Consider the following 25,195-nt stretch of genomic DNA (forward strand, 5'->3'; position numbering starts at 1 on the left):
TGCCACTCAGCCCACAAGAGCCGATACTCTGTCTCTGAGGCCTGGTATACATTATAGAGTTAGGTCAATGTAAGGCAGCTTATGTCAACCTAACAATGTAAGCGTCTACACCACAATGTTGCTCCCGCCGATGTAAGTTGCCTACAACACTGACTTAATAACTCCACCTCCATGAGAGGCGTAGTGCTTAAGTCGATGTAGTTAGGTCGACACTGTGTCAGTGTAGACACTGCATTGACTGTTCTGGCTGTCAACCCCTGGCGGCTGACAAACAGAGCCCTGCTGCTGGGGCGGACAGCCCGGGGCTCTCGGCTGTCACCCTTGGCAGCAGGGCTCCGGGCTGTCAGTGCCCCACACTATCCCACTTAAGTTGGTGCAAGTGCTTCTGGTGAGGATGCTCACCGCTGACAGAAGAAGCATAGTGTGGATAGTAAGAGCAGATTTAATTACTGTCTTGGCTGTAGGTCAGCCTAATTTAAGTTGACTTAATTCTGTAGTGTAGACATGCCCTGAGGGCCATGCATTGTTTGCACTGCATGCACACATATACCAATTGCCCACAAGACAGATAACAATACATGTTGCACTCAGTGCAATAAACCAGGAAGCCCCCACCCTGCTGCTGGTCTTCTGCCTTCATTTTTTTTTACACTTTCAGCTTTTTTATGTAGCTTAAGTTTAGGTACATTGGGTTTTCATTATACATCTCTTTTCTTTTCTTTTCTTTTCTTTTCTTTTCTTTTTTCTTATGAAACAATCTAGGACATCTTTCCTGTTGCATTGTATTTGGGTTAAGCTTAATAAGGAAATGTTGGAAAGTTTGCTAACTATCCAATTACTTCTGTTTTTATTTTTTGTTTTTAAAAAAATAAGGAGGATTGGAGTCTTGTGGTGAGATGATGAGCCAGAAATTCCCCCATGAGTCTCATGTGTGCTCAGAAAACCTATAATACAGACCCTGCACCCATCCCTTGTAAACTTCCTCCTGTGTGCAGGAAAAGGGCGTAGAGGTTTTTTAGAGCTAGACACAGCTCCATGCTAGTCACTGCTGTGAGATGATTCATACAGCGTGATTTGGCTCAACACCCGCTTTATTGAGAAATAAACAAATATTTTCACAACCCTTAAAAACTTCTATCCCCCAGATTACTCTGTGCTTTCTGTGAAGGGTAGGTACTCCAAACTAACTATTGGCACTGGTATTTGTTTATTCCATGAAAAATGTTGACTTTTTGGTGAAAAACCAAAAATTTTGGCTGAAAATTTCTATTCAGAAATGTTAGCCCCAGTGCCACCCAGGAGTTGAAGGCTCAGTGGCTCATGCTCCTATTCTCTTCTGGGAGCTGGCTAGTCTACCCAATGTATATATCCCATGATCTTGCTGAGCTGCATCATAAGAGTACTATGGTCACAGTGAATTAGGAAAGTAGTAGTTGAGCTGGTAAGTGTTGCCCACAGAAGAGAATGGGAGTGTGATGTGTAAAGAACCAGGGACTAAAACCCAGGTCTGAAGAGCCTGGGGGAATTGATAGCCCCTCAGTGCCACTAGAAGGCCAAGCAGAGATATAGACAGGGAACACTATGGAAAGGAGGTGCCACAGGAAGTGCCCCCCCAAGAGAGCCAGAGTGACAGTATGCTGCAACTCTTTGACTGGCCAAGCACCCTATTTAATCTTTAGGGGTTGCACCAGGAAGTTGTCTGGGTAACTACATAAACTGGTACTGCCTCTGATCTCCAGCCAGTCTCTGACCCTGGCTCTTGCCTCCTGGTTTCAGACTAGTAAAATCCCTGACCTCAGCCTGACTCTGACCCTGACTCGTGCTTATAGAACCTGGCTTTTGTGATTCATCCAACTTCTGCCTGCCACTGCTGGCCCTGGTGGGCAGACCTCAGCCCAGCTGTGACCACCATGCCAGACTGCCTGTGCCCCAGTCCCTTACACGAGGGACCAGAACTACAGCTCCCAGGAAGCACTGTGGTAACATTTCCAGATCAAAATGTTTAGCTTTCAGCTGAAAGCTGTTTGGCTTTCAGGTGTCTGGGTTTTGTTTTTGTTTTTTGACAAAAAAATCTAAATTTGCCATGGAAAGCAGACGGCTTGAAAAATTCCATTTTGACAGAAAATTGGGTTCTGGACAGAAAACAGTTTAGGTGGGAAACAATCTCCAAGCAGTTATAGAATCTGATTATGTATCATAGTGTAGCTTTCTCCCAGGTGCAACCATTTGGTTTATAATCCAATGCTCATTTATGGGCAACACCAACCAACAAAGATCTATTCTTAGGGCAAGAAAACATGAAAAATCACTCTCATGGGCTCATCCAACAGAGGATTTGACTTAAAACAAATGTTGTCACTGGATGATTTATCGAGCAGCCCTTCATTTAATTAGAGAGACTGAGATACAATCATATAGGGCACACAGCTGGCACTCTCCCATTGATCTGTTCTTGGCATTTTGCCAGTCATATTAAGACAACAAAATAGTGTGTAAGTGCCAACAGCATATATGTATTAGCATAATTAACATAAATTACATAAATCAAGCTTGTATTAATATTTGCATCATTATATAAAAGCATTCAAATGTGTTGAAATAATATATTTTCTTCTTTGTGTTGTGTAAAATGGAGAGGTCACATGCAGTTCTTATGCACAAAATTTACTTTCAGGCAGAGGAGACAGACTCATAGACTTTAAGGCTAGAAGGGACCATCATGATCATCTAGTCTGACCTCCTGCGCATTGCAGGCCACAGAACCTCACCCACCCACTCCCATAATAGACCCATATCGTCTTTCTGAGTTACTGAATTCCTCACAAAAGACTTCAAATTACAGAGAATCCACCATTTATGGTAGTTTAAAGCTGCAAGTGACCTGTGCCCCATGCTGCACAGGAAGGCGAAAACGCCCCAGAGTCTCTGCCAATCATGATGGGTGAAATTTACCCTTGTGCACGATCTCAAAACAAGACTTGGTGCACAGGTCTTGTGCTGGATGTATTATGAGTGTGAATTTCACCCACAGAGGACAGCTATTCTCTAAATATTAGCATGAAGAAAATCCCATTCACATTCCTGTTTGCAACAGTGACTGATAAAGGGGACAGACAAGATCAAACCAAACAGTTGGTCAGAGCCCAAATGAATATTGGTGAGTATCTTTTTCTTCAGTATTGAACAAGTGTTATCAATCAGATAATGTGCGTGTAAATGAAGAAAGAAAGTGGGCAAAGGGTTACAGTAATAAGATCACATAGTTACTCATTTTAGGTATCTGTGCTCACAGTTAGCCAACAAGTGTGTGCAATCTTCTTGGCAGTGTCATATGTGGTTCATGATGGTGTATGCAAAAGTATCTGAAAACCAAGTCTATTGTTCCCTATATAGAGGGTTCCTATGGACAATGCAGCACTTCACAGAAACCAGAGAACATTATAGCAGCAGTCTGTACAACCTGCAAAGCCTTTCCTGAATGCACCCTCCTGAATATCAGTCATCTATGGTACACTAGTGACATCAGGTGGTCAGATCAGGAATTAACATGTCTATTCTTGGGAAAAATTGGTTATTCCAACCCTTCATTGATTGTAGCTGATATTCTATTGCAGAGGGTTCCAATCTGCCAGTCTCCTCCTGCACCCTACCTAGCCCCAGAATAGTTGCCACCATTTCACCATTTTTTTCTGTTCATTTTTCTCTATCCTATTCTGTTGTGGTTTATTTTGCTCCCTTTCCTCTAACAGTTTACCCCCTCCCTCAGTGAGCTCTGTTTCCCCACCATCCTATTCCCAGTCCACAGAGAGAGCCATGCTGGAGGTTAGCAGAGACCCTTTGGTAGCTTTCTGAGACCTGTGTGATTCCAGCTTATGCTGCTCTTCCAGCTAAGTGCAAGTGGGGTTGGCATGAGAAAAAGGAAGCGGCTAGACTGGTGCTTTAATGGGATCAACCAAGCTATTGGCTCCACCTGGGGGCAGAGCAATTCTATAGTGGGTGCCCAGTGTATGGCAGGTTTCTCTGCTTTCAGCGCCCTTTCTTTCTCCCCACTGGAACCTTCTGGTGCTCAGCTCCTCCCCTTTGGCGCTTGGGGATGAATCACCACAGAGACGACCATGATTAATGTAATGGACATCAAAGAGATAGTGAAAAAGGAACAAGTGCCTGAAGCTGCCCCAAGGATTAGATTATTAGAGATGAAAGGGCAACAGCCAAGTGCACTGCAAGCTCACCCCGCAGTGGATTTTCTGACATGTGCATGTAATGGTGCATCCTTATTCATGCTCTGGGCATAGGAGAAAGGGTAGTTAATGCAAAATGCGGAAGGGGGTAAAATGAATGAGAATCAACAATAAAGCAGATATGTCTATGAATTGTGTGTGTGTGTGTGTAAGAGGGTTGAGGGGAAGAAGGTTAATTCATGGAATGATGGTGGTGCTTGGAGAGATGCTTGCATATGCACATACAATGGAAATGAATGCACCTGATCTTGAACTCCTTAGTAGGGCAAATTCCAGTTGAAATTTGTGGGGATTTTACCTAAGTAAAGAGATTCCCCATATTAACATTGCATTTTACCTGGGTCTATTGCCAACCATAATAAATTACAGAAGGCTGTAAGAAAAATGAATAGCAGACACCATTGTGCATCTGAACGTTGTTCCTGCATATAACATTCTTTCACAAAGTGTGATAATTCGGCATTAATATTACCAATGCCCATGTTCCTAAGCATTTCTCTTTCTGCTACCTTACACGGTGACAGGTTTCAGAGTGGTAGCCGTGTTAGTCTGTATCAGCAAAAACAAGAGGAGTCCTTGTGGCACTTTAGAGACTAACAAATTTATTTGGGCATAAGTTTTCCGGGGCTAAAAAACCTCCACATCTGATGAAGTGGGTTTTAGCCCACGAAAGCTTATGCCCAAATAAATTTGTTAGTCTCTAAAGTGTCACAAGGCTCCTCATTGTTTCTCCTTTTACTAGAATCAGGTTCACAGTGTAAATAGATCATATCATGTGTTCGCAGAGCATCTTAGCAAATACAGTGGGAACACAATTTAACCATTCCTTAGCCACTTCTCCTTCAAGGACCTGGTTAAAATTCACATGTACAGGCTTCCTACTCTTATATTATACTGTTAACCTCCATTCCTTGCCTGCTAGTGTTAGAAAATGTTAAATAACTCCATCCAGAAGTGACTTGTCAGTAGGGTTGCCAACCTTCCCGGATTGGTTGGGAGTCTCCCCGAATTGGAATCAATCTCCCTATGGCTACTGAAACCAATACAGGAAATTTTAATAGGCCACTAAAAGTCTGGTCAGTGGCATAGCAGGGCTAAGGCAGGCTCCCTACCTGCCCTTGCTCCACGCGGCTCCTGGAAGTAACCGACGTGTCCCTCTGGCTCCTAGGCACAGGGACAGCCAGGGGGTCTCTTTGCACTGCCCCTGCCCTGAGTGCAGACTCTGCAGCTCCCATTGCCGGTAACCATAGACAATGGGACCTGCGGGGGCGATGCCTGCAGGCAGGGGCAGTGCGCAGAGCCACAGAGCCAGACAAGCCAGTCGCTTCCGGGAGCCGCCCGAGGTAAGCGCCGCCCATCCCGAACACTCACCCCAAACCCCCTCCTGCACCCCAACTCTCAGCCCAGAGCCCCCTCCCATACTCCAAACTCCTCAAACCCACCACCCAGCCCAGAGCCCACACACCCTCCTGACCCCAACCCTCTGCCCTAGCCCAGTGACAGTGAGTGAGGGTGGGGGAGAGCGAGCAACAGAGGGAGGGGGGATGGAGTGAGTTGGGGTTGGGGCCTCAGAGAAGGGGTGGAGCAGGAGTGTGGCCTAAGGGAAGGGGTGGGGCAAGGGTGTTTGGGTTTGTGCGATTAGACATTTGGCAACCCTACTCATCGGGGGCAGCATGGAGGGTCAAGTGCCCCCTGCCCCAGGCAGCTGGCCCATGTCGGGGCTGGAAGGGGCGGGACCAGAGCCTCTTCCAGCCATGCTAGGACACTGCCCGAAAGCTGCCTGGTGCAACACAGCTGCTGCCTGGGAGAGCACCTAGCTGTGGCCACAGCAGGCTACCACCCGCCCAAGCTCAGCTTACGGGGACAGCAGCCGAGCGAGCCGGAGTGCCCCCACTCCTTGGGCATGCTTGGAGTCGGCCCCTGTGCCAGAAGCTGAGTTCGGGCAGGGAGTGGGCTGCCGCTGCCCCATTCCCCAGCCAGCCTCTCTCCGAGGCAGCTGCTGCTGCTCATCGAGCATGCCGGAGGGAGAGGAGGGCTCTGGCTCACTCAGCCCCTGTCCCAGAAGACAAGCCCGGGCAGGAGGCAGCCCGCCACCACCACTGCAGCCAGGCGTTCTCTCAGGCAGCTGCTGTACAGCACTGGGCAGCGTCTGGAAGCAGCTCCATCCCGCTCCCTGCGCGGGTCTGGTTTCCAGGAAGAACAGCCGAATGTGCTGGGGGGAGCTGGCATAGTGGGGAGACAGAGTCCCTCTCCTCCTGTAGGTAACATGCAGTGGGGAGAGTGTGGGGGCCCCAGGCTGGAGGCAGGGTATGTGTTAGATTATGATTTCTTTAAATGGCTGAGAAAAGAATTGTGCTGAATAGAATAACTATTTCTGTCTGTGTATCTTTTTTGTAACTTAAGGTTTTGCCTAGAGGGGTTCTCTATGTTTTGAATCTAATTACCCTGTAAGGTATCTACCATCCTGATTTTACAGAGGTGATTTCTTTACTTCTATTTACTTCTATTTCTATTAAAAGTCTTCTTGTAAGAAAACTGAATGCTTTTTCATTGTTCTCAGATCCAAGATCCTCTCCCCTTTAGCTGCTGCCCCTGCCTCCAATATGGGGAGGCACCAATCTCCACCAAGTTTTTCAAAAGTGACTAGTGATTTTGGATGCTTCTAGTTTTAGGCACCTAGCATGAGACAATCTTAAATTTAACATACCTTATGAGCATTGGTGGTTCAGTGGCAACGTTCTCTTTCCACTTTCCGCATTCGAGACTTGGGTGGGGAATTGGTTTTCTACAAGATCTTCTCTAGGAATTATTTTGGGGAAGTTCTATGGCCTGTGGTGTACATGAGGTCAGGCTACATGATCACCATAGTCCCTTCTGGCCCTGGAATCTATGAATCTATTAAAAGGGGTCTGATTTTCAGAAAGTGCTGACCATTTGTTCAGGACATGCAAAAACCAAGCCCCTTTTTTAAAGCTCTTGGCCTTGAGTTCTTTAACAAGATTTTAAAAACAAATAAAACCACCACCTGGTAAAAAAGCAGCAGCATTTCAAACTGCTAAACATTCAAAATCACCTCTCTTCCTCTCCAGTTCTTTTTGTGTCTGTCTATTATCTGAGTAATATAATAATGGGCTGCTCTAACTCCCTTTAACTCTATGGTAATTGTACAGCTCTCATTACTGTACTATCTGAGCACTTCATGTTCTTTACTGTTTTGATCCTCACACTTTACCTGTGAGGTAGGGATGTGCCATTATCCATATTTGATAGTTGGGGTCTGAGCCACAAACTGACAAAGTGACTTGCCCGAGGTCACAGAGGAATTAAACACAGGTCTCCAAGGTTCTAGGTCTCCAAACTGCCACCATAACGAATGAACCACCCTTCCTCTCAAGTAAGCAGGAAGGCTCCCAATGACTATAATGGGATTCAGACTGAGCTCTGTGTTTTTCAGGGCAGGGACTGTCTACCTATGGGTCCCCACAGCATCATATACAAGAATGGCAATGCATCATTTCTGAGTTACTGCAGATTAACTCGGCTGTTCAGTTTTTCTATTTGGCTGAGTGATGGAGAGAGAAAACAGAGCTGATGGGAACACAGACACGATTTGCTTTGCAAATTGAAAATTATAAAGCAAAAAGCCAATACAAGCCTATGTTTGACACATTTTTCTTTGAACCTATTCCAGATCCCTCTCCAATAGACTTTAAGTTGTTTGCTCTGTCTGCATCCTAACTTTCAGTCTCTCTAGGTCTCACATCTCTATTTTTGCCTGCCTTCTTATTACTATTATTGATTTTCAATCCCTCTCCTGTCCTTCTTCATCTGATAAAAAAAGCAGATCATCACATTCAAGTCCAATTAATTTATTTACAGATATACTGGTCTAACTTAATACAAAGTACTGGATCCTTTTAAATTCCTTCTGCCCAACAGGGTGAATTCCATTCAATACCATAGAGTTCCTGTAGAAAATAAGTCACTGCCCTCCTGCAGGACCTGTGGGCATTTAAGGCCCCAAACTGTGGGTCATTAGAACTTAAAGTCTGCCTGTTCATGTGGAAACACTTTGGGACAGGGGGTTTGTCATAAATATAAAGGGAAGGGTAAACCCCTTTAAAATCCCTCCTGGCCAGAAGAAAAACTCCTCTCACCTGTAAAGGGTTAAGAAGCTAAAGGTAACCTCGCTGGCACCTGACCAAAATGACCAATGAGGAGACAAGATACTTTCAAAAGCTGGGAGGAGGGAGAAAAACAAAGGGTCTGTGTGTCTGTCTATATGCTGTTTCTGCCGGGGATAGACCAGGAATGGAGTCTTAGAACTTTTAGTAAGTAATCTAGCTAGGTATGTGTTAGATTATGATTTCTTTAAATGGCTGAGAAAAGAATTGTGCTGAATAGAATAACTATTTCTGTCTGTGTATCTTTTTTGTAACTTAAGGTTTTGCCTAGAGGGGTTCTCTATGTTTTGAATCTAATTACCCTGTAAGGTATCTACCATCCTGATTTTACAGAGGTGATTTCTTTACTTCTATTTACTTCTATTTCTATTAAAAGTCTTCTTGTAAGAAAACTGAATGCTTTTTCATTGTTCTCAGATCCAAGGGTCTGTGGTCACCTGTGCAAATTGGTGAGGCTTTTTATCCAACATTTCCCAGGAAAGGGGGGGTGCAAGTGTTGGGAGGATTGTTCATTGTTCTTAAGATCCAAGGGTCTGGGTCTGTAGTCACCTAGGTAAATTGGTGAGGCTTTTTACCAAACCTTGCCCAGGAAGTGGGGTGCAAGGTTTTGGGAAGTATTTTGGGGGGAACACGTTTCCAAACAGCTCTTCCCCAGTAACCAGTATTTGTTTGGTGGTGGTAGCGGCCAATCCAAGGACAAAGTGTGGAATATTTTGTACCTTGGGGAAGTTTTGACCTAAGCTGGTAAAGATAAGCTTAGGAGGTTTTTCATGCAGGTCCCCACGTCTGTACCCTAGCGTTCAGAGTGGGGAAGGAACCTTGACAGGGTTAAATAGAGCTTAAAAAAAACAATTTTCTCTTACCCTGTAAGAAAAGTCACTTAACTTTTCCCAATGTACTTACACTAGAATTCCAGGCAATAGTGTTAGCCTGGTAGTTGAATTTGGCTGACTCTTACCTGGGCCCAGCTTTCTAAGTGAAAGAACCAAAGGAGTATTGAATCTGTGAATACTGGATCATTTATTAGACCTATTTGTCCACTGATTCATGGTATCCCTCAATACCTTGTGAGACCACACAGGTATCCACAAAACACTGGATAGACTGACACATCCTGCATCAATTGAAGAAGCACCACATTAAACATGACAACCCCTTTGTAGAGCAGGGGTCCTTTCCAGGGCTTTTTTTAGATGATTCCCAGAAATAGTGAATTTGGGCTCTAATTTCCAGGAATAACCTTAAGAATTGTACTTGTAAATTCAAATACAACAAGGGTATTATATTGGTAAGGTACAACAAGGTATATTACATTGGGCCAGCTTGTGATATCTTTAGTCATGCGAATGAATGCCTTACAACACAAATAGTTCCACTAAAGTCAATGGGACTACTTTTGGAGTAAAGTACTACTCATTGCGAGCAAGACTATCACAACTCAGCATAATGAAATTAGAATCATCATAAAGCATCAGTACAAAAATAAATGATAGCGGATAAAACAATAGCTTTAAAAAGGCTTACAGTCTAGACAGAGCCCAAAGGACACTTTTTCAGACCCTGGCCTCTTCTCATCCAACAGCTCAATGCAGTATGGGTCTTTGAAAGAGAGACTCCTGAATTAAGTCAGACACCAAGGTTGGGCACTGCCTTCAGTTGAAAGTTGAGGACACGTTTCTGATAGTTCTTCAAAAACCTTTGCCCTACAAATCAGCGTCACCTCTCTCTTTCTGTGACCTAGCCCATATCAACTGCCCATGTCAACCCTCTGGGAGTGTCTGAGGGATATCAGTGAAATCAACCTGATTCTACTCTCTACAACCTGGTCCTGCAGATATGATACTGTAACCTACTGGTGAATATGCACTGAGTGAGGCTCTGAGTCTGTTATACCCACAGATAGACAACCTTGGCTCTGTAGCTCAAGCTGTAGGCGCTCATGCTTTTAGTGTTGGAGGTTCCCAGTGCAATTTCCAGTGTGTTGGCCAAGATGGCAGGCATCACAATAGTAGCACTCCATGATCAACAGTGTTTTAGGTGATCTATAGCATGGATGTCTGGCTCTGTCCATAAAGATGGAGAAACTGTCCATCAGTGCACTGATGTCATATCCAGGATCAATGCACACAAGGTGACCAAACTAAATGAGCAGGCTTGGTTAGAAGAGAATTATTAGAGACCAGTCAGCTTAACTTCTGTACATAGAAAGATAATTGAGCAAATAATCAAACAATGTGTAAGCACCTGGAAGATAATAAGATGATAAGTAACAGTCAACATGGATTTGTCAAGAAAAAATCATGTCAAACTAACCTAATATCCTCTTTTGATAAGACAGCAAACCCTGTGGTAGATGGGGGGGCAGCGGGAAGGGGGAAGCAGTAAGTGTGATAGGTTTCAGAGTAGCAGCCGTGTTAGTCTGTATCCCCAAAAAGAAAAAGGGTATTTGTGGCACCTTCTCTAAGTAACCTTCTCATTGTTACTGAGGAAAGCTTGAAAATATCAATCCTACAAGCTAAGGAAGCAGAAAGCTTTATATATCTATATCTATATAGATATATATACCTTCCCCTTTATTATTTTATAAAAATATATAATAAAGATGGGGTTTCTTTTATATATAATGATTTGTTAATGTCCATGGCGGCCTAACTGCTATTTATCTTTCACATGATTTAAATACATTCTAATTTTTCTGTGTGTATATCTGTTTTATTACAAAGATATTCTCTCTTGCACTCCACTATCAAATCCCACCTGTCCCTGGGTCTCCCACTGTGAAATCTGGTCTTTTTTGTACAGATTTCACGGTGGAGACCAGCATTTCTCAAACTGGGGTTCCTGACCCAAAAGGGGGTTGTAAGGTTATTTTAGGGGGGTTGTGGTATTGCCATCCTTACTTCTGCGCTGCCTTCAAAGCTGGGTGGCTGGAGAGCGGCAGCTGTTGACCAGATGCCCAACTCTGAAGGCAGCGCCCCACCAGCAGTAGCACTGAATTAAGGGTGGCAACATCATACCATGCCACCCTTACTTCTGCGCTGCTGCCTTCAGAGGTGGGTGGCAGGCGAGTGGCAGCTGCTGACTGAGGGTCCAGCTCTGAAGGCAGCAGCGCAGAAGTATGGGTGGCAATACCACACCATGCCATCCTTACTTTTGCGCTACTGCTGGTGGCGGCTCTGCCTTCAGAGCTGGGCTCCTAGCCAGCAGCTGCTGTTCTCTGGCTGCCCAGCTCTGAAGGCAGCGCTGCCGTCAGCAGCAGCGCAGAAGTAAGGGTAGCAGTACCGCAACCCCACTACAATAACCTTGTGACCCTCCAACAACTCCTTTTTGGGTCAGGACCCCTACAATTACAACACTGTGAAATTTCATATTTAAACACCTGAAATCATGACATTTACGATTTTTAAAATCCTATGACCATGAAATTGACCAAAATGGACCATGGATTTGGTAGGGCCCTAACTATAAGGCCATCAGCCCAGGCTCACAACTCCATTGCAGGATCAGGCAGAAGAGGCTCTTGGGTTTTTTTGGTTTCATATATAAAATAACAACAGAAGGAATACAGAAAATTACCAGCAAGGTACAGTACATTGTTTGTAGATATTATCTTTAGACATTAAAATGATTAAATGGACAGATTCCAAAGTATAGATTGGAAAATCATGTGGGAAGTGAAAAGACAAATAAAACAGCAGCAGCACAGATGGTCATAGAAAGATATTTATAGATTTTAAGGCCAGAAAAGATTATTAGATCATCTGATCTGACCTCCTGTATACTACAGAGGCCATAGAATTTCATCTGGTGGCTCCGGTATTGACCCCAATAACTTATGTTTGCCTAAAGCATATCTTCCAGAAAGGCATCCAATCTTGATTTGAAGACTTCAAGAAATAGTGAATCTACCACTTCTCTTGGTAGTTTGTGTTATTGTTACAAAGCTAGCTGTGCATCTCAGTCCCCTTTCTGATCTCAGGTCCCAGGCCTCATGCCTTTACCTATCCTGGCGGAGTTCCCCAATTCTCCCACTCTTAGCCTGGACCCTGGGCTACAATACACTGTATATCCATGTTCTTACCCTGCAGGTCTGACTGGGTCTGGCACCTGCAGTTCTTCCCTTCGGGACTCCGTAACCAGTGCTGAGCGAAGTGATCAGACATCTTTCTTAAACCAAAGTGTTGTTTGTTTTGCAAAACATTAGAGAAAAAGGATTTTAAAACAAGTCTACATGTATGTCCATCTTACCTAAAGACTTACAATCCCATGATGGTTACCTAGGCAGGCCTAATGTCTTCAGACACCACAGTTTGTGTCTCACCCTGGCTTCCTGAACAACTAACCTCCCCCCTTGACAGAGAGTCCCTTTTTTATATTTTGTTATAGCTTTTTTTTTTTAGTCTTTGGTCATCCCAGACCTTCTCCTGTCCTAGAACTGTCTGTTAACGACCCTAAAGTGTTTGTGGAGAAGTGGCTAAACTTGTCATTCTTTCTTTCTGTGCTTACTTTTCCTGACAGCCTCATATTAAACTAAACCAAAATATTCCTACAGTAGACATCTGAATAACCAGGTCAATGCACAGTATTCAGAGATTATTACAGAGCAGCTCCAAATCCATCACAGTTTGGTCCAATGGTTAGTCACCATCACTGTTAAAAGTGTTTCAGATGATCAAAAAGACAGCAAACATGGTGCTATTGGAAATCTGTCAGGGTAGCCTACAAAGTACTTAATCTTTTGGCTGTGCAGGAAATACAAGAGCACTACTACAATCAAGTGGATGGACAGCAGTAAAACAGCAATTTGAGCTTTAAAGATTGATCTTTTTATAGCCGTGTTCTTAGATTTACTAATGAGCAACCAGTAGGGATTACAACATTACACCAACAAGCACAGACTTTTCCATTTAATTGTTCACAGCAAAAGGGATGAATTAGACATGCCCATGAATGAAAATTTTATCATTATGTCAAATAAATGGTCCATCTAGCCCAGTATCCTGTCCTCCATCAGTGGTCATGCCATATGCTTCAGTGGGAATGAACAGAATAGGGCAGTTATCAAGTGATACGGTCCCAGTTTCTGGCAGTTAGACATTCAGGGACACCCAGAGAATGGGGTTGAGTCAGTCTGTCAATACATTGAAGGTGACCTCCTGCCCCCATTTACTTCAGTTAGTTTCAAAAGAAGCATGTTCCCAAAGACATCTATCTTTTCAATAAACTCTGTTCGAACGAAACCCTCCAAATTCCAGCTCCCCAGATCTGCTCTTCACCCCTAGCCTGATCTGTGTAATGGACCAAAGCAAAAGTTTGGATCTGAAAACTTGGAAAGTCTGGGTTCAGGTGTGAACTTTGCATTTCAGGCTTGAATGCAATGATACATAAGTCCTGCACCATCACTGATAAAACAGGTATCCCTTTCTTCAACATTGCATTCCTGGGGTAAATGGTTTGTATGCTATAAAGAGAAAATTTAAATGAGCCAGAAGTGTATGGGGAGCTGGAGCGTTGTAGCATTATATTAGAAAAGGAAGTGTATATGAAAGGCCCCCTCAGAAAGGCAGCACTGTATAAACACACACAACCAAATCCTACCATGCTTACTCTTTCCTTATTCGTACAAATCTCTCACTGACGTTGGGGGCGGGGGTATTTTACCTGTGTAAGCATCAGGATTTGGCCTCTAAATAGGGAGACAGTACTGAAAATAAAGCTTTTAAATGGCAATATAACACTTTCCACCTCTTCTCCAGCAGATGGCAGTGCAGCACATAGCAAAGGATTGGTTGCAAATTATACCCAATTATGAAGTTTACCTTTCAATTAACTTGCTGGGGATATATGTAAGTATTAAGGCTGAAAATAAGAAGGAAATAATTTAAGAATTTGAAATCCCAAGTTTAAAAATGTTATGTGCTTATTTTATTTTTATTTTATTTTATTGGTTGATTTTAATGTGAAGTTTTAAATATTACATCCATTATTATAGTAAATGATAGAAAACAAATGCGGAGTACTTAGGTAATTGATAGAAGAGTGCAAAAATTGTTTAAGCTATTGAAGGACATTGGTTTACCTATCTGGCTTCAAGATTAAGCTCAATTAGTTTATGGAGGAGATGGTATGATGGGATAACATGATTTTGTCAATTAATTGATCTTTAACTATTCATGGTAAATAGGCCCAATGGCCTGTGGTGGGATGTTAGATGGGGTGGGATCTGAGTTACTACAGAGAATTCTTTCCTGGGTATCTGGCTGGTGAATCTTGCCCACATGCTCAGGGTTCAGCTGATCACCATATTTGGGGTTGGGAAGGAATTTTCCTCCAGGGCAGATTGGAAGAGGCCCTCAGGGGTTTTTCGCCTTCCTCTGTAGCATGGGGCACGGGTCACTTGCTGGAGCATGCTCTGCACCTTCAAGTCTTTAAATCATGATTTGAGGACTTCAATAGCTAAGACATAGGTGAGAGGTTTATTGTAGGAGTGGGTGGGTGAAATTCTGTGGCCTGCGTTGTGCAGGAGGTCAGACTAGATGATCATAATGGTCCCTTCTGACCTTAATTTCTATGACTCTATGAGTCCATGAGACAATGATACACTTAGAAAAAAGAATCACACACAACTTTTCCCCCATGGAAAGGAAGGAAGAAAGAGTAAGAGAACCACACGTGACAGATCCCAATAACTTTATGTAATGTACTTCTGGAAATGCTCAGATTCAATGGGAATGGGCAGAGTGCAAGAATCTGACTAAAAAAAAACCAGAATACACAAATCAAGGCCATTTCTTGGGCTAATATATATGTGTATATATATGTATATGTGTATATATATGTATATGTGTGTGTGTGTGTGTGTGTGTGTGTATATATATATATATATATATATATATATATATATATATATATATAATCAGTTCATGAAAGCAGATCCTGGATCCTCTATTGTTGGTGTCACAAATGGCATAATTTTTCATCATGATAGCCATTTCACAGATACATAGAGTTTAAGGCCAGAAAGGCATTAACTCATCTAAACCTCCTGTATATCACAAGCCATTCAGTTTCACCCAGTTATCCCTGTATTGATCCCCATAACTTGTGTTTGGCTAAAGCATCTTCCAGAAAGGCACCTAGCTTTGATCTGAAGACATCAAGAGATGGAGAATCCACTTCCTTTGTCATTGTTTTATACCCTTATTGTTAAAAATATGTGACTTGTTTCTAATTAGAAGTTGTCTGGCTTCAGCTTCCAGCCACTGATTCTTGTTATGCCTTTCTCCACTAAATTAAAGAGCCCTTTAGTATCTGATATTTTCTCCCCGGTGAAGGTACTGATACAGTGCAATCAAGTCACCTGTCAATCTTCTTTTCAGTAAGCTAAACAGATTGGCCTTTTTAAGTCTCTCACTGTGAAACATTTTCTCCAGCCTTCATTTTGGCAACATCTCTAATTTTTCAACATCCTTTTAAAAATGTGGACACCAGAACAGTGTGCAGTGTTCCAATATCAATTTCACCATTGTGACATACAGAGGCAAAATCACCTCTTCATCCTAATTCATTACTCCCTTTTTTTTTTCTATATCCAAGAATCACATTAGTCCATTCTCCCACAGCATCACAGTGGGAGCTCATGTTAAGATGCTTTTCAGCTGTAACCTTCTCAAAATACAGTCCTCCATTCTGTAGGTATGACCTGCATTCCTTGATCCTAGATATATGACTTTGCATTTGGATGTATAAAATACATTTTGTTTAAATGGGCCCATGTTACAAAGAGATCCAGATCATGCCATTCCTGTCTTTTTCATTATTTACCATTAGGCCAATCTTGGAGTCATCCACAAATTTTAGCAGTAGTGATTTTATACTTACTTCCAGATAAAAATGAATAGTATTGGGCCATGCACTGATCTTTGTGGCACCCCACCAGAAACACCCCATTTCATGATGATTCTCTATTGATGACTACTCTTTGAGATATGCCAGTTAGCTTGTTCTTAATCCACTTAATACATGCATTATTGATATTTTACAGTGCTAGTTTTTTAATCAGAATGTCATGAGATGCTTAGTAAAATGCCTTACAAAAGTCTAATTGTTTTACATTTATGCACTTACCTTTATTAACCAAACCTATAACCTCGTCAAAGAATAACATCAGGTTTATTTGACAAGACTTATTTTCCATGAAATTATGGTGATGGACATCAGTTATATTTCTATCCTTTAATTCTTCATTAACTGAGTCCTGTAACAGCTTTTCCATTATTTTGCCCAGGACTGATATCAAGCTAACCATTCTATAGTTACCCAGATCATCCTGCTTGTTGCCCTTTTTTAATATACGCACAACATTAGCACTCTTCCAGTATTCTGGAATTTTCCTGGTATTCCAAGGTTTATTAAAAATTAACATTAGCAGGCCAGAGATCTCCTGAGAAAATCTTCTAGGGTACAAGTTATCTGGGCCTGCTGATTAAAAGTGTTTATCCATGGTAGATGTTGTCTAATATAGTAGTCATTTACTAATGGACTGGAAAATACTTCATCATTCTCATGAGATAGGAATACATCAGCCTACTTCTTTGAAGTATTTATTGAATACTGCCTTTCCTGCAACATTAACAATTTTACAACCTCTAGGTAATAATGGCCCTACACCATTGCTATGATTTCTGTTGTTCTTAAATACTTAAAAATCTCCTCCTTATTGTCCTTAGCTCTGCCAGTCACAGATCTTTTTCTTTAGCTTCCCTTATCAGTTTTCTACACATCATAATTTTTAAATTATATCAATTGCTATCTAGTTCCCTTTTTTCCATTTGTTATATATTACTTTTTTATTTCTAATTACTCGTTCACTTCACCATAAGCTTTTAACCAAAGTTGTCCTCTTTCTTCATTGGGGAATCCTCATTTTTTTGGCCATCTAATAAACTCTTCTTAAAGAACTTCCAATTTTCATTCACATTTTTATGTCTAAATATTTCTTACCAGTCAAGTTTGCTCATAATTTTCCTTAACTTTGGGAAATTAGCCCTTTTGGAACACCAACTATACATATTACTAGTACATATATTACTGGTTGGGCTGTCCTCTGTTTGCTCATATTGAATGTAATTAAGTTATAATCACTGGTCGCTAGAAAACTACCAGCTTCCAGTTCAGTGATTAATTCATCTTTATCCATCATAATGAGGGCCCAAGCAGTTACCTATGTTGGGGCATGACCTTTTGTATTACAAAATTATCATTTATAATTTTTAAACTCTTTAGTGATGTCTTTTTACTGGCGGCATGAGAGCTCCAGCATATGTCTCCCAAATGTCCCGTATATGTCTCCCACTAGAATGTGGCCGAATATTCCCCAGAATTTTCAGCTTCACACCAGCTACCACACACCTCCAGTATTTTCTGCCTTCTCTCACTCATGGGACTTAAAGGATCTTCAAGAAGATTAGACTTTCCTATTTTTTTACTTCTCTTCCAAGATACCTGAAGTCTTCTATAACATATGTAGTTCCACATGATATCATGTCATTGGTTCCAATATGTATCATTCCCAGTGGAGATTCGATAGATAACTTCATAATTCCACCTAATCTTGCAGTAACATCTTGTATTTTCACTCCAGGCAGACAGCACATTTTCCTGTTGTCTTTGTGTCCCTTTGCTGAATTCTATGTCCTCCCTTCCTAATAGAAATCTGCCAAAGATAACTGCTTCCCTTCTTAGATTGATTGAAGGGGGGAGGGATAGCTCAGTGGTTTGAGCATTGGCCTGCTTAAACCCAGAGTTGTGAGTTCCATCCTTCAGGGGGGCATTTAGGGATCTGGGCCAAAAATTGGGGATTGGTCCTGCTTTGAGCAGGGGGTTGGACTAGATCTCCTGAGGTCCCTTCCAACCCTGACATGCTATGATTCTAAGAATCTCTCTTGGTAGCTGCTTGCTTCCCACTACAACAATGGTAATCAGGTATGTTTTCTGTTCCATTTTTCCAAACAGGATCCTTTTCGTTGACTCGCTGACTACTAGATAACAATTCAATATTGTTAGCCAGGTTGAATGTTTCCTGGCCCTCTTTCCCCTCTTGGTCACAAATCATCAATTGGCTTCTTCAGTTTCTACTCTCACTCCAGTTCCCTTAGTGTCAATCCTTCCCCTTGTGACATCTGTGGCAATGATTTCTGAAGCTGGTTGTACTATGGGTCTTCAATTTTTCAGACGCGACATAGTTTTGTAATTTGTATTTCCGGACCACATTTCTCCAGCATGGCCACCAGTTTGTACTGCATGCACCAGAAATCTCTTCTGTCTTCCATCAGAAAGAAAAAAATCTTATGTAAGGCAGGTTTTTCCCTCATTTGCACAATCTGGTGTTGAGCCTTACCTAAATGGAACGAACCACACTCCCCCTCCAACTCCTCTGTCCTCCTGTGTGTCTAGAAAATGTTCTGCCTGCCCTAGTAAATACCAAATTAAAAAAAAACTCTTTTGACAGAAAAAAATTGTCCAATCTTAGCCCCAAAATTGAGATGACAAGACACACCAGGAAGAGCAGAATAGAGTATGCTCATGGGCACTGTGGAAGAGATGAATCTTTAGAGAAGACTTGAATGTTTAAAGCCTGTAAATTTTATTTTTCTTTATTTCTGATATGTTTAATTTCATTGACGACAGCCATTTTTCTTTCTATCTTGGTATCCTGCACAAAAATTTCAGACAGATGAATGTGAAGAGACTATTCAGACTGATCAAGTGGCCTGTCGGTCAGCGCTGCTGGGTATTGAAATAATTGGCTGATGATGGACAAAGTGTTGAATTAACAGTGTATCTGAACACTGTGTGTGTCAGGCATTTATTTCAATATTATGTCACCAAACAATGAAATTGAAGGACTTAGACAGTTACCATCTGTTGTGTGCAGTCTCTCTGTGGCCTGACATTCAGAGTTCCTTAGGGCTCTGGCCAGTTAATTTGATTTCCTGGCTTGGTGTCTTAATTACTTGGCTGGCTATCTCACTGTAGGATTGTATTATTTTTAGAAATAGGGACAGGATATAACAAAATGAGAATCAGCTAGGGGATAATGCATCTGGGGGAAATAGTCAGAAATGGATATGGTGGGGTGCAGGAAGGGATAGAAACCCAGAAAACAGTAATTCTGTAAGGGATTCTGGGCCGAGTCCAGCTCCAGTGAGGTCAGTGGAGTTTTTCCATTCATTTCAGTGGATGTGGGATCGGGTCGTTAGTGATGATGTGGCAGCAGAATAAATCATATGGAGTTGGACATATACCATGGATCTCAGCAGGCAGGCAATACTCCCAATGTAGTACACAGGCAAGTTAGCACCTGAAATACCATCTTTCCTTCTAGGCACCTCAGGTGAAACCCTGGCTCTATTGGAGTCATTGGTTATTTTGCTGTTAACTTCAGTAGTCATGGCTTTTATCCCTGATTCCCTGAAACATGTAGACAAACTGACTAGAGTTCGGAGACAGCAACAAACACAGTGAAAGGACAGGAGAAGTGATTTATGCAATGACAGTAAAATAATTAATACATAGAGCTGGGCTCAGCAATATATGTGAGATGTTTCACTAAAATGTTTCACAGCCTCAAAAGGTTGGGTTCTCAGGTGGCAGCAGGAAACCTTTATCCAAGGGGGAGGATTCCAGAGCACTTTAAATCTACATATGAGAATCACATTATCCAGCAATATTATACGACACAGCAGTTTAGGAGAGGAAAAGAGAAGCACAGGATAGCTAACTGAAATTCAGGTGAAATACAGGTAGGCAAAATGTAATCATTTAACTAGGAATTTGGTTAGAATACTAGGGTTAAGCCCCAGACGCCTAGAAAAAGTATCTTTAGTGAACTAAAAGTGATTTCTGTTTTACATCTCACCCAAAGATGAGCCAAAAGATAGCAACATCCAGGAGAACAGTGCCTCAGGCCTTGTCTATGCTCCGGGGGGATATCGAGCTAAGTTACACAACTTTAGCTACGTGAATAACATAGCTGAAGTTGACATACTTAGATCTACTTACCGTGGGGTCCACACTATGCTATGTCGATGGGAGATGCTCTCCCATTGACTCCCCTTATGCTTCTCGTTCAGGTGGAATACAGGAATCGATGGGAGAGCAATCGGCGGTTGATTTAGCAGGTCTTCACTAAACCAGCTAAATTGACCGCCAATGTGTCAATCACCACACGTTGATCCCTTGGTAAGTGTAGACAAGCCCTTCATGTCACCATGCTGGAGCACTGGCTTGGTTTCAGACTCAGGAAGAAGAGTGTCACTTAGTGAATCACCAACAGCACTTCCTACAGCACCATGGAGTGCCCTGAATGGTCTCCTGTCTAAGTACTGATCAGGCCCAATCCTGATCGGTTTATGAGATCTGAAGAGATTTCTAGGTTTTAAGTCCAGAAGGGATCATTATTATCATCTAGTCTGACTTCCTTCATAACACAAGGCCTAGAATTTCACCCAGTAGTTCCTGCATTAAGCCCATAACTTGAGGTTGATCTACAGCTTATCTTTTAGAAAGAAAATCAAATCTTGATTTAAGCCATCTTATGTTAGCCATGTACATGTACGGGTAGTGATCAATGGCTCCATGTCTAGTTGGCAGCCGGTGTCAAGTGGAGTGCCCCAGGGGTCGGTCCTGGGGCCGGTTTTGTTCAATATCTTCATAAATGATCTGGAGGATGGTATAGATTGCACTCTCAGCAAATTTGTGGATGATACTAAACTGGGAGGAGTGGTAGATATGCTGGAGGGCAGAGATAGGATACAGAGGGACCTAGACAAATTGGAGGATTGGGCCAAAAGAAACCTGATGAGGTTCAATAAGGATAAGTGCAGGGTCCTGCACTTAGGACAGAAGAACCCAATGCACAGCTACAGACTAGGGACCGAAGGGCTAGGCAGCAGTTCTGCGGAAAAGGACCTAGGGGTGACAGTGGACGAGAAGCTGGATATGAGTCAGCAGTGTGCCCTTGTTGCCAAGAAGGCCAATGGCATTTTGGGATGTATAAGTAGGGGGATAGCGAGCAGATCGAGGGACGTGATCGTTCCCCTCTATTCGACATTGGTGAGGCCTCATCTGGAGTACTGTGTCCAGTTTTGGGCCCCACACTACAAGAAGGATGTGGATAAATTGGAGAGAGTCCAGCGAAGGGCAACAAAAATGATTAGGGGTCTGGAACACATGACTTCTGAGGAGAGGCTGAGGGAACTGGGATTGTTTAGTCTGCAGAAGAGAAGAATGAGGGGGGATTTGATAGCTGCTTTCAACTACCTGAGAGGTGGTTCCAAAGAGGATGGTTCTAGACTATTATCAGTGGTAGAAGATGACAGGACAAGGAGTAATGGTCTCAAGTTGCAGTGGGGGAGGTTTAGATTGGATATTAGGAAAAACTTTTTCACTAGGAGGGTGGTGAAACACTGGAATGCGTTACCTAGGGAGGTGGCAGAATCTCCTTCCTTAGAAGTTTTTAAGGTCAGGCTTGACAAAGCCCTGGCTGGGATGATTTAATTGGGGATTGGTCCTGCTTTGAGCAGGGGGTTGGACTAGATGACCTCCTGAGGTCCCTTCCAACCCTGATATTCTATGATTCTACGATTCTACATTCATATGACTAACAACTAAAATAATTATCCATTTTCAGCCAGTTTCTGATGTCCTTAACTATGTTGAATTGTACTTGAAAGCAAAGGGACCACTCAAGGAGTAAGGTGCTACACAGCGTAAGTAAGCATGTCAGAATCTGGCCTTATATGCAAAAAGGAAATTGAGAAGATAGATGTATTTTTCTTATTATACTGTCAAGAAATATATGCCTAGAGCAGGGTTCTCAACCTTTGTACCATTGTAGGCCACATATGCAGCCCTCTATGTGTTATGTGGGCTGCAACCACACAATAAATATGCTACCTGTACATCTACAAAAAATAAGGGTTAGTATTTGTTATATGACAGCATTACAATTCAGATCGATATAGTACTCTTAATTTGAACACTGGCAAATGTCTACCAAGAGCATTTTAAAGTAGCAAAATAAGTCAAAACATTAACTATGAAAATTAATTAATTTACCGTAAGGGTGGCAGGGCACGGTATATTGCCACCTTCACTTCTGCGCTGCTGCTGGCAGCACAGCTGGCCTGAGAGCCCACAGAGACTGTGGCTGCAGACCCTGCCTGCAAAGATGGGGAGTCCTGCCATCTACCCAAGCCAAGGACTGTCCCCCATCACCCAGGGCCTGCACCCAGGGACTGCCCCTCAGCCCCTCTCCAGACTGCCCTCCAACCAGGGAATGCCCCCCACATCTAGAGTCTGCCCCCATGCACCAGCTGCACCTCTGTTCCCATAGCCCCAGCCCTCTGTATCTCCTGCCTGTGTCCCCTGCAGCCCTAGCCCCCCCGCAGTCCCCTCTCCAGACCTGCTGATCTCCTACCTTGGCTGCACGTAACTCAGCTGCACAGCCCATCCTGCTGCTGCGGTCTAGTGCCAGGGAGCCTGCTCCAGCTGGGGTGACTGGACCTACAATCCTGCAAGGTTGGCAGCACTGATCACCCTGGCCTGCCTGCCAATACTTCTGAACCTGATCCTGCTGGGGGGCCCTGATTCTGGGCCCCATCTTGTGCTGCCCCATTTTTGCACACACACCCCGGATCTTCGCCCATAGCATGTACCCCTCCCATCCCGAACTAGTTACGGCCCTGAGGATGTCACCTGGGCCACAGCTGTATGCTGATTGGGCCGCAAGGGGGCTGCGGTTTGAGAACCACTGGCCTAGAGATCTGTTGGAATTCCCAGACACTTTGGCCCAATTTTTTACAGGTATTTTGGCCTTGCAATACCAAACTGATGCAGGAGCCTAAATCTCATTTTCAACAGGGATCTAGGCATTTAGGATTCTAAATCCCATCAACTGTTGATGGGATTTAGACCCCTAAATACATAAATCCATTTTGAAAATGAGATTTGGGCTCCTAAATCCTTTAGGTGCTGCAATGCTGAGTGCAGCAACAACTGAATACCTTTAAAATCTGGGCCTTTATGATTTGCATGAACTTTTGAAAAGTACTGGAATGCTACATACTTACAGTAGTGACAGTTGTTTTTGTGCTGCTGCTCGGTTTGGTTATAGTCCTAGGAACTGCATATATTATTACAGTTGCTGTGGTGGTCAGCTGACTAGCTTTGTTTCCATCAAATTCATCAGCTACTTCAGTCAGTAGTTGAAAGACTGTCAGACTCTGAGTTCCTTGAAACACAGCATACTGGTAATTCTGAGTGGTCACCAAAGAAGGAGGGCCAGTAGTTTGTCTCTGGAGTGTGAAGCAATTATTAGTTCTGCCTAGAAATAATGAAGTTATAGAATTAGAAAACAAGATTGACCTCATACTGTACCTAGCTGTTCTGCTAGTTAAAATCTGTTGGGATTATATGTCAAACATAATACCAGCAGTGACTTTTTGGTTTGCTTTCGCAACCATTCTAGATTCCCAGAGAACTGTATTAAAACAAAGATATCAAATTTGTGTCATTCTTGGCTCCCACAATAGAATAGCTGAGATGAATAGCTGGTGAATCTTCTTCAGTTCAGCTGAAGAAAAGGGTTCTTAATTGTGAAATACACAATTGTGTCATAATATAGTGGAGGACAGGAGCTTCATAGTTCACATTCTGTAAAACAACAACAATAAGAAATTATTGTTTGCAGAATTATTACACTCCTTCTTTCTTCCACTTCTCCCCATCACCCTATAAATACCCCTGCACAAACACACACATAAGCATACATTCATTCTCGCATGCACAAATGGTGGACTATCAGAATTACAGCAGTCACCATTAAAATTCAACATTTATCTGCAGTTACAAAGGGAAGAGGAACTATCCTTAGAATCAGAACAATACCTGTGAATACAATATAGGGTTACCAGATAGCAACTGTGAAAAAATGGGACAGGGGGTGGGAGGTAATAGGTGCCTATATAAGAAAAATTCCCCCAAAACAAGACTGTCCCTTTAAAAACGGGACATCTGATCACCCTAATACAACAGGAAGTAACTATGGGCCAGATTGTGCACTCCTTGATCATGGGGAGTAATACCTTACTTCACAAAGAGTCCCATTGATTTTACTGGGTTTACTTGTGAAGTATAGAATTGGTCAGTATGAGCAAGAGTATCAGAATCGGTCCCTCTGGTATCTCAGATAACATTTCAGAGTGTCCATGAATAAGTGTTGATAAATTGCATCCGGGAGAGCTGAAGAGTCACCACATAATACCAGTCCATTGGTCATATCCTCTGATACATCATTACAACATTATGTCTTCTGTATTTTAATTTCCTAATACGAGAATTTTGTAATTTGCCAATCATCATTTACGAGTTTGAGATAATTATTTCTTCCTAATTACGCAGATACAGTTCCAGAAATAACACCAGTGCTGTACAGGATATTAATTGCCTACCTTTCATCTCACAGTGAATGCCCAGTAATTTCTCTTATACCAGCTCAACTAAAATCAATTTTAAAAATAGACAGAAAATGCTGCCCATTAGACCAACAGATAATGTTTCCAGAACCTATAGTTAGGGAAAAGTCTGCACAGAGAGATGCTTCTTACAATAGGAACTAAAGTGGCTATGCTCTGGCTGAAATATATTTCTAGTGGGAAAGAGTTCCAAAGGTGAGGGGCTGATATCAAGGTACCATGTTCTCAGCTT

This window comes from Natator depressus, chromosome 1 (assembly GCF_965152275.1).
Source record: "Natator depressus isolate rNatDep1 chromosome 1, rNatDep2.hap1, whole genome shotgun sequence".
Classification (NCBI taxonomy): Eukaryota; Metazoa; Chordata; order Testudines; family Cheloniidae; genus Natator; species Natator depressus.